Genomic DNA, 12,849 nt, shown 5'->3' on the forward strand with positions numbered 1-12,849 from the left:
GGATGACGATGGAGCTGTGAAGGGGGGGGAGAATGGAGCTGCGAACGGGGGGGGCCGGATTGCTGTGAACGGGGGAGAAACAGACAAGGGGGGAGAAAGGGGGAGAGAGAGATGCAAATGGGGAGAGAGGGAGGGGGGAACAGAGAGAGAGAGGGGGAGCGGAGATAGGGGGTGAGCGGAGACAGAGGGGAGCTGGAAAATTAAATCCCGGGCAACGCCGGGTATATCAGCTAGTACATTTATAATATGTAAAATATACATAAAGCGCAGTATCTATAGACATGGCCTTTAGCACTCATGGGAACAAACAAACAATGGGGGAGCATGGGATTAGAAAGACATATACAATAATAATGGTGATGAATATTGACAGTAGTTCCAAAGGTGGGGGGCGGGTTGTAAATATAATAATACTTACACGGCCATGTGTAAGCAACCACAATTAGTGATCACCTCCTTGAGGGTGAGCTGTGCCTCTCCCAGCTAGATATAGCTGTATGTTGATAGGGTTAGGGGAAATGATATATAATCTATAAGGCTATACTCACACGGCCCTGTGTGAGCTGGTGTAGAAATTGGTTACTTTGGGGTTAAATTTAACCCATCCACATTTATTCGTCACGTAATGGGGGTTTTCTCCAGTATCCAGGGCAGCACGAAAATCAGTGCTAACTCCCAGGCGTCAGCCAGGCTCTCCCCCCAGGTGTTATGATGCGTGGGGGGGGAGGGGTTGGGTGATGAGAAAAACGAGTGAGGCACGGTTCCAGTTAAATATTCACAAGAAATCGCATTTATTAATTAAAACAGCAAAGGGACTCACATACATATAGAATGGACCCCTGGCCTCCTCACGCAGTCCAGGATCGAGTTTGAGCAGCTTTGTGCGCCCTTCCCGCGTCCGGGATGCAGGAAGAAAAACTATCCTGCTGGGCTGCAAACACTGCTCCACGGTCTGACTGCAGAAGCCTCCTTAGGTCAAAATCTTCTGGTGGTTTAGAGCTACGCGTTTCGTCGACACATCGACTTCCTCAGGCTCAAATATGTGGAGCAGTGTTTGCAGCCCAGCAGGATAGTTAGTGGTCGACCAATTCACACAAGCCCATTTTGTTCCTCTCAGGAAGCTACCCACAGCCACTGAACTATAGGAGATCTTTATTAAGGAGATATTCTGCCTCCATCTTCTTCTTACCATCCCCAGTCCAATGGTCTCACGGAGAGGACCAACCAGTCCTTAGAACAATTCCTCCGCTGTTTTGTTTCTGAGCTACAGGACGACTGGGTTGATCTGCTCCTCTGGGTCGTTTTCCCGCAATTCCATGAAGCACGATTCAACACTGGAATAACCGTTCTTCTGTGCCAGAAGGGGACCATCCCACTGCCCTTCCTTTTTCCAGTCCCCTCTCTGGAGTTCCTCCAGTGGATGACACAATCCAAGAACTTCAGTTACTCTGGAAGAAAATCCAGGTCAATCTGACCAAAGCAGCTCTCCAGCAAAAAACACAGGCGGATAAACTTCGACGGCCACCACCTCCATTTCAAGTGGGAGATCAGATCTTGCTGGCTACAAAAAATATCAGCTTGGAACTACCTTCCTCCAAACCCGGGCCCAAATTCATTAGACCTTATAAAATCTTGAAACAAGTGTAACGCGTAGCTCACCACAAACGAAGCGTGATTGCGGTGCTGAAGTAGGGAACCCACAGCCACGCGGGCACACCTAGGATGTAGAGTAGTCGTTCAAGCCAGGTCAGGGTTATAGATTGGAGAATGGTTAAGGTACTTGCCAAGTTCAGGAGTGGAGAGTTTCGGATCATCGTAGTGCGTAGCCAGGTTCAGGATTGGAGAGTATCGGATAGCCGGGGTACGTAGCCAGGTTCAGGATAGGAGAAAGTCGGATCGTTGGAGTACTTAGCCAAGGTCAGGACTGGAGACTGGAGACTGGAGAATCATCGAACAAGCCGGATCAGGAGTAGAGAGAAGCGGAGTCCAAGGAGCTAGCAGGGTTCAGGCAACAAGAGGTTAAACAGCAAATACTTTACTTCAAATACACCGACAATGAGGTCTCAGAGGTCACGTGTTCCGGCGGAGCAAACAGACGGTGGTCACTGCAGCTGCTTTGGAGCATGAGTCTAATCTCATACCACGCTTTATTATTATGGCGAATGTATGAGATTGAATTTGTCTGAACGTCTTTTTTATTAAACCTTTTGTTATCTTTTATCACATGAGGATCGGGCGCTTTTTTCTTTGTTTTCTTTTTCACTGATTTTATATATGTAGCCCCCTGTAAACAGCACAGGCTATACCTATCTTCCTTCTACTGTGGTAAGTCCAGTTAAGATCAGGCACCAGTAATCATCATGGGTTTTCCCCCTTCATAGCCCTGCCCTGAGTGGTAGATGCAGGCCTGGACTCTGCTGCAGGCGTGAGCAAGAGGGGAGGTTCTGCTGACATCACGGAGGTGGGGCTAGCTCTATATTTAGCAGCCAACTCCTGTAAGTGAGAAGTCCGCTGTAGGTCTGCCTGAGTAGTGCGTCCTACTGATCGGTCCGAGGAGTTGGAGACAGGTGGTCTCGCTTTTGCATGCCGTGCAGGAGCAGAGATAGGAGTGGAGAGACTCAGCCACTTTGAGTAGAGCTGATAGCATTATAAACCTGGTGGACCAATGCCCCTCACCCCCCCTGCCTGGGGTAATGGGGAGAATCCAATCCCCACCGCGAGGATAACCTCGGAGGTGGGCCGCGGGGTATTGAAGCCCCAGCCCAGACATCCTGTTGGAGGCGAGACTTGGAGGGAAGGAGAGGAGGAAATATCTGTAAGGGAGGAGAACGGAGTATTTAACAAGGCTTTGCTGTTGTTGTTGTGGCGGCTGGACGCTACCACATTTGGGAGTCGCTGATCTGCCAATAAAGAGACTATCCTTTTGTACCAAAGACTGTGTGTGAGTTGGAAGCTATTACCCTGGGACCGAGGGGGTTCTTCTATATAGGTCCTGTCCCATATTCCTGGGAATATAGAAGATGGAGGCGCTGCACCACTAAGAGATCATGGAGGCTACCACCCCAGAAGCCTGGCCCTGGCTCCCCAATAACATCGCGGGAAGCTCAGGTCCTCCTGTTCCTCACAGGTATGCACCACCACGACGCATGTAATCTGCCCTCACGCACCCTAGACACCACCGATGAGTCTGGGGGGGGGGAATAAGGGTTACATATATATATATATATATATATATATATATATATATATATATATTAGTCGATAGTCGACAAATCTGGTGCGACAGGATATTGACCGCTGACGACCTGCCAAGCGGTTTTCAATTAATTCCCCTGCTCGCGCCGAAACAAACAAAAAAAAATCCCCCTACCCGATTGGACTGACGTGACTTGCTAGATTTTTTTTGGCGGGCAGCCAGGATCTATGTGAGCCTGTGCTGTGAAGTTGGCCCCTCCCTTTGGATCCTACTACAAGGAGCAAGAGGGTGAGCCCCATGCCTCCATTCCCTTCCCCTCTTACTATGCCTCTATTCCCTGCTTCCATTCCCTGCCTCACTGCCATGCCTCGCCTCCATTCCCTGCCTCCCTGCCATGCCTCGCCTCTCTTCCTATGCCTCCATTCCCTGCCTTCCTGCCATGCGTAGACCCCCCCACCCCCATTGTTCGGTGACCCCCCCTCGTGTGTGGAGGCCCCCCTACCGTGCGTGTGTGTGAGACAGTGTGTGAGTGAGAGAGGGTGAGTGAGACAGAGTGCGTGAGTGTGAGTGTGCGAGACAGTGTGTGTGAGTGAGACAGTGTGAGTGAGTATGAGTGTGTCAGAGTGTGAGTGTGTGAGAGTGAGAATGTGTGAGTGTGAGTGTCAGTGTGTGAGACAGAGTGTGTGTGTGTGAGAGTAAAATGTGACACTGTGTGCTCATCTGCATGTCATTACCCAGAATCCATGGCTGCAGTGGAAGTATTGCATGCTAAGAGATCATGGGGAAAGGCAGGGTTACAGACCTGTCTGAGACGTGAATGTGTTCAGAAATTATATTTTCATTTGCTATGCACTATGGGGTATATATACTGTACTACAGGTTAGATTTCTTTTCATATTGCTTGTATTTTGAATACATACAGTAATGTATACACACACACACACACACACACACACACACACACACACACACACACACACACACACACACACACACACACACACACACACACACACACACACACACACACACACACACACACACATATCAATATACATACATACATACACACAAGTATACATCCCCCTTCTTTCTCTCTGCAGGGATACAGGAGGAAGGGGAGGGGGTGTGAGGATTTGAGATTAGGCTCAACCAATCTTTTTAATGTTTCTGACTCAAGTAACCAATTGCAACACCCCATCCCCTGCCGATCTACCATCTCACTATGTTTATGTGAGCAGTAGAATATGCAACTTCCGCGGTCATTGGCTGTTACTACGCTCTCTGTTATTGGCTGATGACATAGAAAGGTAAGCAAAAAAAAAATCTTTCCTGGCTTCTACAGTAGAAAGAAAAGGTCAGAGCTCTGACATGGGAAATGCTGTATATAATATGTAGCTGCAGTAAAATAGCGAAGTATGCTTCTTTGGGCTAGAAAGCGTGTGTGTGCTGGCAAGGCTAGAAGCAGTGAGGAATAACTGTCATACTATACTAACAGATGAAAGTAGCAATCAAGGCAAAAAACAGGCAGACATTTCTGGGCATCCATTGACATGATTATTGTTATTTTTTTAATGAAGCCATTCATTTGAAAATATATAATCATGGGGGCTGGAAGTAGAGGTGCTGGGGGGGGGAGGGGGGGGTGCTACAGCCCGCCCCTGGGTTTATACATTTTTACATTATGGTAATTGTAATGAATTTTGTATGCACAGCAAACGCCCCCCAACCCCCCCCCCCCCCCCACCTAAAAAAAACATTCCTGCACTCATGGATTACATTATCTAGGACTACTTTATTCATTTATTCAATTACTTATCATGCACATAGTCACTTCAAGTTGTCTTTATTTGTTTATTATTCATTGTCCTACAGCACTGAAGTTCTGTGCATTTACAGATGTGGCCCATTTAACATCTGGCTGCAGTGCTACCATCCAGCCAACCGCTGGAGATGTAAATAATTGGGTGATAGACCTGCTGCATCTGGATCACAGGATCACAGCAGTATGCTGTCTGCTGCAGTTGCAGGGTACAGAAGGTTAAACGAGAAAGCTGTATGCTCCAAACATTTGTATTAGATGCAACAACAAAAAAATCCATTGCCTTTTCATTAATATGTATGGTGCAGTTTCTTATAACAGAATCACATCTGTTTTGCACTAGTGGAACATTTCTATATAGCACCACATTGCATCAATTGGTTTTTTTTTTGTTCTTCCTTCAAATAATTTGTCAGGTTTTTTTTTGCTTGAAGTACTATTTGGTATATGGTAACCTCGATAATAATAATTGTTTGTTCTTGTATAGCGCTGCTACTTTTTTACATGGCGCTTTACAGATACATTTTGCAGACACAGTCCCTGCCCCGTGGAGCTTACAATCTATTGTTTTTTGTTGACAGAGGCACAGGGAGATAAAGTGACTTGCCCAAGGTCACAAGGATCTAACTCAGTGCCAGTCAGTGCTGTTATTCACTGAGCCACTCCTTCACCCATATATAGAAACAGTAGCATTTGTACACTTAATATTTGCAAAATAATTGTCAGGCGTAAGAGGCACAATAAAGATAAATAAGTGTATGCAGAGCGAACTATTGTGATTTTATATACTGTATTTGCTATTACAATATGTTTACAGATAAAAGTAGAGGTTATGCACCTGGTAGAGCCAGATAAATATGAGACTTGCTCAGGCTCATTTAACAGGCAGCAGGATAAATAATGGACTTGTTTAGCCTATCCATCATCCCAACCGTAATATACTAGCCTAACCCTTACATTACCAGCACTGCTTGAGTTCTTATTATCTGGGAGGAAATCATTGCCGTCTAAATAAGGGAGAGGGAGGAGGTTATACTGTATAGCCGATTGCCTGGTAAATAGTTACTTTGGAACAAAAGTATATTCTGTAAAGTGCAAATAGTGCAGATCCAGGGCTATCGAAAAGAAAGCCCCATTAACGCTAATGTTTTTTTTTGTGCAATAGTGCTTGATCTGCGCTATTCGCAATTTACAGAAAAAGTGCCTTTGACAGGTAAATGTATATATATCTTTCTCAGGGCCGGCGTAATGGCGGTGCTGTCAGTGCAGTCACACTGAGCCCAACTGTTACAGAGGCACTGCGCTCTTCCCCACAACATTTAAACTGATTGCCGGGGGAGAGCCTCTGTAACAGTCTTACCTTCTCTGTCAGCATCTTCTCCTGCAGAGTGTCAGGGTTCTGCTCGCCACAAACCAGGGTCGGACAGCGAGGCTGAGGTGGGGTTGTAAAAGCACCGACCTGAGACCGCGCAGGCTGATCCGGATTGCGCAGTTCGTAGTCATATGTCGCAGGATCAGGATTGGAGAAGACAGCGTCGTCGTTGTACAAGCCAGGGTCAGAACAGGAGACGTCAGGATAAACATTGTTCATGCAAGAGTTCGGCAATAAGGAGATAGGAGAAACCCGCTTCCGCTTAGGAGCGCGGGGTTGGCCTTTGCGCGAGCGACGACCATGGCCCATGGTGCTGGTCACAGGAGATGGTAGGCAGACCAGAATAGCACACCGTCTTGCTGCACGGGTGCACCAGTGCTACAGCGCAAAAGTCCTGAGCGGGCAAGGGAATCCACTGTTTCAGCGCAGGAACCAGGACACGGCCTCTCTATATTAGGGGAAGAGTAGGCCCCAGGAACCAGGAAGCTGTAGATACAGGGAAACCTCCGCTTCAGTGCAGGAATCCAGGAGACTGCAGAACGCAGGGACGAAACCACTACTTAGTGCAGGAATCCAGGAGGCTGAAGGACGCAGGAACGAATCTCTGCTTCAGCACAGGGGAACAAGCGGCTTGAAGGGAGCTGAAGGATGCAGGACGAAACCTGGAATCAGCATAGGAGAACAAACGGCTTGAAGGAAGCTGAAGGACGCAGGACGTGACCTGGTATCAGCAAAGGGGAACAAGCGAGAGCTTGTGGCAAAACAGTTGACATCCAGAAAGGACTATGCTCGGCAAGGAGCATTATGGGCAAGCAATACTTAAAGGCCAGCGGGCCAATCCCCGGCGGGGGTGTGAAGGTCCTGCCCCTAATGAGTGAATGCAAGTATAGTTTGCAATGAAAGGCTGCACAGCTGCAGTAGATACCAGAGGGAGTGTGTATTGCTTTGAGTGAATCCAGGCTGCAGCAAACCTCAGGAAAGCTGTTCCAGAACTGCACCGGTCTGCAAGGTAAGGTAACCAGTAAACCGTGGAGCGGATTCCTTACAGTACCCCCCCCTTCACGCGAGACCTCCGGGCGAACATGAGCACTCATAGAGTTGGAGGCCCGGGAATTGTTGCTGAACCGTCTAGGATTGGGGCTAGAGTTGTACTCCAGAGACTCATGATTAGTCCTTAGTGTACCCCCACCCCCCGGTGAGAACTGTGGCCAGACAGGACCATCCATGGGCCTTGGGGACATTGAGTTGTTCCTAAAATTCTTTAGGTAGAAAGGGCATCCGTAAACGAGCAGTTCTTTGGTGAGTACAGTTCTAGGATATAAGATTGATGGAGGAAACATCCTTGGTACATGGCTTGCCTCGCAAAATGTCTTGGAAATCCAGGGCTGTGAAGAACCAGAGAGTTCCAGAGCAAAAACGGTAGAAGAACCCCCATTGAAAGCCCAGTCCTTAATAAAGAAACCTGAATCTAGGATCAGCGGCCCTGATAGTTGATCGAATACACCAGGAGAAACTTTGTAACAGAAAAAGTCTTGGCTGACCACTGCATGTTGGAATTTGCGAGGAATTTTTCCTCTAGAAGGCTCCCAAGTAATGGTTAGTAAGGGTATAGGCTGGTTAGAAGCATCTCCCGGTATTGGTATGGAAGGTGACAAGGCAAGCAGTAAACCAGGCATAGGGACCGAAATCTTGGGATACGTACAGAGTATTTCCAACTGAGAGGAAATAACAGGGGCAACCGAAAATTCCGAGGGACAAAACCATGGTTTAGCAGGAGCAGAGAAGCAAACAACAGTAGAGCTCTCCAATACTGGGAAATCTTCATTGGGAGATAATATTGTCAGTGAATCAGGAATAGTCCTTGGGATCTTCAAATCAGTAGCTTGAGAAAAAGGCAGAGCCAGGGTAGTGGTGGGAGGGAAGCTAACATCAGAAGCTGAAGTCTGTACCTCAGTGACCGGGCCCTGAGAATCAACAAGCAGCAAGTATGAACTATGAAAACTCTTAATGACAGGCACCTTAGGAGTACAAGGAGTCTTTTCCGAAACTGCAATGGCCCTAACCACAGGGGTACCTAACCTGACAAAAACATGAATTGGTGTGTTTTCTAGTGCAAAATCTCTGATCACAGGACTCCTAACCGATAGTGAGGGTGTCTGGGTTTGATTAGAGAAAAAATCAGATGTATTGATAAGTGACTTAGAAACAATTACTGAGGTTCTAGATTTGCTGGACATGTGAGAAAAAATACCCTTTAAGACAGGAGTTTTAATTTCTTCCCAGAGTAACCCCATGTTTGCTGAGGCATATTTAGACACAGTACTGAGGGACTGGGTTTCAGCAAAGGCAGGACAGCTAAACAGCTCAGAGTTAAACCCCAGGACTTGTAATATATGCATGGTGACCTCAGACAGTACTAAGGGAGTGACCACAGATATGCTGATCCCTGGAGAATTAGCCTGGAGAGAGAAATCAGGGGGACCCCCAGACAGGATACTCCTTGTAGAAAGAGCCTCAGAATCAGAAGGAGAATCATTACCTCTCAGAGTCTCAAAACTAGTAAGACACAATTCCGCGAAAAGGGAAACAGTATGCAAGCTTTTTACTGATCTATATGAAAAAGCGTCACTTTTGGGAGAAAACCGTGCGTCCGCAAACATTCCTGGGAACACAATATGAACCCCAGGAGAGACATACAGACTACTGTATGCCTTTAACCCTAAGCTTAAAGAGGAGGAGAACTCAGACAGTACACGGGGGTTAATCATAACTGTACTGGTCTCTGAAGTAGGTATTTGGTAAGGGATGTCTGGGAAACCAGAACTTACTGCAGACTCCATAATGTGGGAACTATGCGCTGAAGCAGGGATCACCGCTATGTGGGCGACAGGCTGGTACAGTGAAATACCCGGGAGAAGGAACTCTGCGACTAAGCTTAGGGAAAAACCTGACTCCTGAATACATTTAACTGGAACCAGAACTTTAGCCGAAGTCTCCGGAGACGAAACTGCGAAAACTTGAGCTGAAGCAGGGGATTTATAGCAAAGAATATCTAGAGACTCCGTACGGTTATGGGAATCCCTCAATGCAACCTCTGCTGTCTGACTTGTGGACTCATTCTCTGAGGCTACAACGAAGGCATTAACTTGGAGGCAGCAAGAATTTACAGGGGTTAATGCAGACATTGCCTGAGAGTAATACATAGGTAACCTTTTCTCTGTATTAGAAGAGAGCAGGAATCTCTCGTCCGAAGCTAGGGGCGTGACCGTGGCTGACAGAGAACAGGGATTTACCAAAGGAAACTCAGAGAGCTGCCCCACAGAGGTTAATACAGAAATAACCCTGGGAACAGAACTTAGGGATTCTTTCTCTGACGGGGAAAGCGCACAGGACTGTCTAGCAGAGTTTAAAGCTGGAAAACCCTCAAGACCTAGAGAGAGGGATTCAAAGCTAGAAATAGGAGAACTAAGGGACTTATTCTCTGATACAAGAACCTTAGTGTAAGTTAGTGACACATATGTGTTCTCCAAGGGGACCTCACAGGACTGATCGGCAGGGGTTAATGTAGACATATCATTAGTGTAAGGGAACCCGGGCATACAATCAGAGCTTGGGACTGTGGCAGTTACTACGTTGGGAGATATTGGTAATAGTTCTGTTTGGTCATCTCCCGGAGAGAGAGATACGTCCCCCGGTTTAGCAACAGGACTGGTAGCCGAGGGATACCGCCAAACGACGGCGTGAGCGGCTAAGAGACGATCCTGTTTTAACAAGCAATCATCCAATGCACGGGAAAGTACATGCAGCGTCTCGTGAGCGAGAGCCACCATGACGGAAGGTTCCGGGAATACTATAGGAATGTCCAAGGATAAAGTCAGGGCATTGAGTGTACTACAGGCGTTGACCAGTTCCACAGGACTCAGCTCCTCCCCAGTTAAAGGGGAATCAGGGGAGCAAGCAATGTTAATAATGGCCAAAAGACGGGCCAGATACTGTTTTAAGTCTCTGAGGCAGTAAGCCTTATAAACCAGATTATTACGGCATTTCTTTTGCAAGGGAGTCAAGCCCTCCAACATAAACGGATCTTCCATCAGAGGTATTATATCGCACAAATAATTATCCTCAAACTGGGACTGGTCTACAGGCTGGGACAGGTTTTTAGGAAAAAACTTACCAACCCACACCTCAGCGGAGTCCGAGTTTGTAGGGCCGAGCATACTGTCAGGGTTCTGCTCGCCACAAACCAGGGTCGGACCGCGAGGCTGAGGTGGGGTTGTAAAAGCACCGACCTGAGACCGCGCAGGCTGATCCGGATTGCGCAGTTCGTAGTCATATGTCGCAGGATCAGGATTGGAGAAGACAGCGTCGTCGTTGTACAAGCCAGGGTCAGAACAGGAGACGTCAGGATAAACATTGTTCATGCAAGAGTTCGGCAATAAGGAGATAGGAGAAACCCGCTTCCGCTTAGGAGCGCGGGGTTGGCCTTTGCGCGAGCGACGACCATGGCCCATGGTGCTGGTCACAGGAGATGGTAGGCAGACCAGAATAGCACACCGTCTTGCTGCACGGGTGCACCAGTGCTACAGCGCAAAAGTCCTGAGCGGGCAAGGGAATCCACTGTTTCAGCGCAGGAACCAGGACACGGCCTCTCTATATTAGGGGAAGAGTAGGCCCCAGGAACCAGGAAGCTGTAGATACAGGGAAACCTCCGCTTCAGTGCAGGAATCCAGGAGACTGCAGAACGCAGGGACGAAACCACTACTTAGTGCAGGAATCCAGGAGGCTGAAGGACGCAGGAACGAATCTCTGCTTCAGCACAGGGGAACAAGCGGCTTGAAGGGAGCTGAAGGATGCAGGACGAAACCTGGAATCAGCATAGGAGAACAAACGGCTTGAAGGAAGCTGAAGGACGCAGGACGTGACCTGGTATCAGCAAAGGGGAACAAGCGAGAGCTTGTGGCAAAACAGTTGACATCCAGAAAGGACTATGCTCGGCAAGGAGCATTATGGGCAAGCAATACTTAAAGGCCAGCGGGCCAATCCCCGGCGGGGGTGTGAAGGTCCTGCCCCTAATGAGTGAATGCAAGTATAGTTTGCAATGAAAGGCTGCACAGCTGCAGTAGATACCATAGGGAGTGTGTATTGCTTTGAGTGAATCCAGGCTGCAGCAAACCTCAGGAAAGCTGTTCCAGAACTGCACCGGTCTGCAAGGTAAGGTAACCAGTAAACCGTGGAGCGGATTCCTTACACAGAGACCCTCAACATGGCGTCGCGACGGCAACTGGTGTTGTGTTGCCATGACAATGGTACGCCACGTGACATCACGACTCCATGCAGTATCATGTTGCTATGACAACGGGATACCCTGTGGTGCCGAGTTGCCATGACAATGTAAAGCTGCCTTGCAACGCGACGCCATTAGGCGCCATGATGATGGGACACCAGGAAGGAGATGCCGCAGGTTAAAGGCCCCCGCAAATGTCCCTGCACCGAGCCCGCGAACATCCCAGCCAGCCCTACTTTTTGTATAAGTACTGTATCTCCACAGCTACTGAATGAAGAGACATACTAGAGGAGGTTGAAAAAAGACATACGTCCATCAAGTTCAACCTATATTTGTGTCTCATCAACAAGTATATGTATAGTTTGTGTGCAGGTTTCATCCATTGTCTGTGTTCTTATCCCTCCCAACTTCCTATGCCTTTGTAATGAGCTGAGTTGTAATAGGCACAATAGGCAAAAATGAAGTGTGAGTTCTGTACATTACACTGCTAGCCAGCTAAAAGTATAAGAAAAGTCCATCATATAAATACACTGATACACTGATAAACTGACCAACTCTTTAAATTTTTCTTTATGCGATTTTGAACTGAAAAATTATTAATTAAACATCTGCTTTCTTCATAAACCCTTCAAATCTTGCACATTTTCATTCCAAGGAGCAATTCAGTGTATGCCTAAGTGTCTGTTTGGGATGTTTTAGTCCCGAACTGTCTTTTCAGCATATATAATGTATAATAAGGCCCCAGATCTCTTTGAATGAACCTCTCATACAGTATGTTGGCCAGTACAGATGTAGCTTCTTGTATTTATCAGCTGCTGCACAGCATGTACTGGTGCACAGTGTGCAAAGAGTTGAACGTCCGCGGCGCAGTGTATAGCAGTGGGTAATGGCCCATCAGGATTAACACAGTGGGCGTCCCTGCTTCTGGGTGGGACTCCAGCCGTGTGAATCCTACCGGACTGCATCAGTCTGTAAGAGACGCGCAGTAAGAGTAAGAAAGAATCAGTCACTCACCCTGCGCGCCTCTAGCAGGCGATCGTGCTGCTTTTATTTTAATCACAGTAATGAAGCAGGGGGCCTCCGGAGCTGAACTGCATTAATTTCAGTCTCGGGGACCCCCTGTCTTCCGAGGTACAGGACCCGGTATAGGTGCCGGTATCTCTGCATTGTTTAAA

General features: G+C 47.7%; 1 protein-coding gene across 5 annotated transcripts in view; it reads left to right on the plus strand.

Moving 5' to 3' along the window:
- The first annotated feature begins 4,381 nt into the window (after window positions 1–4,381).
- Window positions 4,382–12,849, plus strand: part of PNPLA4 (patatin like domain 4, phospholipase and triacylglycerol lipase) — a 43,883-nt gene continuing 35,415 nt past the window's right edge. For 4 of the 5 annotated variants that reach the window (XR_012800445.1, XM_075594559.1, XM_075594561.1 and 1 more), the window contains exon 1: window positions 4,382–4,506. The gene's annotated coding sequence lies outside the window, so the exon portion shown is untranslated. The other variant, XM_075594560.1, reaches the window with a different exon arrangement.

Source organism: Ascaphus truei, chromosome 3 (assembly GCF_040206685.1).
Source record: "Ascaphus truei isolate aAscTru1 chromosome 3, aAscTru1.hap1, whole genome shotgun sequence".
NCBI classification, from domain to species: Eukaryota; Metazoa; Chordata; class Amphibia; order Anura; family Ascaphidae; genus Ascaphus; species Ascaphus truei.